Source organism: Mauremys reevesii, linkage group 6 (genome assembly GCF_016161935.1).
Source record: "Mauremys reevesii isolate NIE-2019 linkage group 6, ASM1616193v1, whole genome shotgun sequence".
In the NCBI taxonomy this organism is placed as follows: Eukaryota; Metazoa; Chordata; order Testudines; family Geoemydidae; genus Mauremys; species Mauremys reevesii.
The window spans coordinates 85,256,487-85,259,005 of NC_052628.1; positions in this window are offsets into that span (position 1 = coordinate 85,256,487).

The following is a 2,519-nucleotide window of genomic DNA, read 5'->3' on the forward strand; positions in this document are numbered from 1 at the left end:
ATGTTCCATATGTCACTCCTCTGGACAAATTCTGTATCCTCCCCCCAGTACTTATATTCCTTCCCACACTGGTCCTATTCGGCACGTTGAGGTGTGCAGCCCATTTCACATAATCCTGCATCAGCAGCAGACAGACAGCTGCTGTTTAGGCACTGAGGGGAATCTGTATGGACAATCCCCAGTAGTGAAGTTGCCTGGCAAGATCCTATATACATTTAAAACTTGATTAAAAAAATTAAATTTGCTATATGAATAGCAACATTGCCCTTATAATGAAATACCTGGCATTTAACAAATAGTGATCAATTTGACCAAATGAAATATAAAGTACTTTCAACATATACAATCCCTATAGAATTTAAAAGGACATTTGGGTCTAATTGGATTTCAAATTAGTGTTTTTAATTAAAAAATCCTGACATTTTGTCATTGCATAAGGTCTTGAAAGTGAAATTGTCTAAAAACAAAAGATTAATGTTCTTTCGGCACCAGCCCCAGTCCCCCTCTCACCGGCCAGAGCAACCCTAGCCCTTCTCCCTTTAATAGGTTAACAGTTTAAATGATATAATTTTAATTGTTTAAATGGTTAACTTTTTAAACAATATTTACATCCCTAGTACAAACTGGTGTAGTGCAACAAGCAGTCACAGAGTGAGCGTTATCACTGGGATCCTGCACAGAGCAGGTGAGTTTTCAGAGGTGTGTTGAGGGAGGGCAACTTGGTGTCAATTAAATAATGTGAGGTTATTCTGGGCATAATGAGACAAAAGGAGCAGGTGAGGACATGCATGGGTGGAGTGAAGGCAGTGGTGCAAGAAGGAACTAAGTCGGAGATGTAGAAAGGAGAAGAGTTGTACAGTGCTGAACTCGTGAGGGAGGAGAAACTTCAACTGTATGGTGAAGAGGCTGAAAATTTATGCACAAATGAAGTAAGCTGAGTTTTAACCATTAAGCCCCCTTCCTGTCGAGCTATAACTGATCATTTTTGTAATATAGGGTACTTAGGTGAGAACCAATATATATATTTCCAAATAAAATAAATAGTGTTCAACAATATCCTTTTAGTTCCTTACCATGAGGCCAGGATTCGAAGTAAAGAAACAAGCATATAAATGGAATGTTCCGTTGTAAAAGAAGAGGAGGAAAAATATTCACTTAGCCGTAGTACCACCCTGTCTCCCCAGTGGGGACAGCACTGTGAGCAGTAAGAGTACATTTTCATCCTCTCTCCCCTTGAAAGACAACAGAAAGGTCAAGCCAAAGCATTCTTATCCCTCTGCTGTGCACATATATCATCCAGCTCTACCAGACTGCTGATATCATTCAACTAGTCCAGAGAGTGGATCCGTGACTGCACTACTTGGTGTGCTGATAAAAACGTGTGTTTTTGGTTTTTATCATCTTTGTTTCTTGTTTTCAAATATTAAGCCCAAGATTTTCACGCACTTGCATGTAGGCAATTGTGCATGACTGTGTGCCTAATTTGTACACGTAAGTACAGTAAATTTATTTGCAAGTGAGCAGTAATTAGGTACCATAATGATTGGCACCAAATTTGTTAGATTTCCAGGCATTAGATTGGAGCTATTAATTTTTTTTGTCATTTACATTTTTCATTACTAGAAAGGGAAGCTGTCATATTTAACAGCTGTAATCAGTACCCTTACAAACTGTAACTGTTAGGATAAACAGCAAATATTCAGTTGACACACATTTTTCTCCAAATGAAGGGACCCTCACATACAAACCGAGCAGTGGGTTGCACCTGCTGCAAAGGTGAAAGTAGCTAAAAGTGGGATTGTTTTCTTAAACCAAGGCACAGGTAGGGCACAGCCTTGCTGGTACAAGTAACTTTAGTTTTAAGGTTTCAGAGTAGCAGCCGTGTTAGTCTGTATCTGCAAAAGAACAGGTGTGCTTGTAGCACCTTAGAGACTAACAAATTTATTTGAGCATAAGAGATCATGAAGCAATGGGTGTTACCATACACACTCGGTGTGTCTATATATCTCTTCCTACTGTATTTTCCACTGCATGCATCCTATGATGTGGGCTGTAGCCCACCAAAGCTTATGCTCAAACAAATTTTAGTCTCTAAGGTGCCACAAGGACTCCTGTTCTTTTTAGTTTTAAGGGGAACTCGTGTGCTAAACACAACATAAGCCCTCAGAGCTACACAGTGACACACACACCGCGTCTGCAGTGTCATTCCCGTTTTCCCCCTGGACAAGCTTCTGTGTAAACGCAGCGGAAAGCTGAGAAGCAGCGGTGCCGGCCCGGAGCCGCCTGGGCAGTAACCCCAGGGGTAGTGCTTTAGTACTGGCAGGGCGGGAGCGGAGAGCTGGCTTCGTCCGCCTGGCATCGCACGGCAGCCGCCTCCCCCGTGCCAGAGCGGCCAGGTGGCGGGGGCCGCTCAGGAGAAGGGCCCCGGGCTGAGCGGCCCAGGCAACGGGACTGACGCAGGCGCAACCTTCCCCACCGCCAGGGGGCTCCCCGCGCCGCGCTCTGTGACGTCCCCGGGA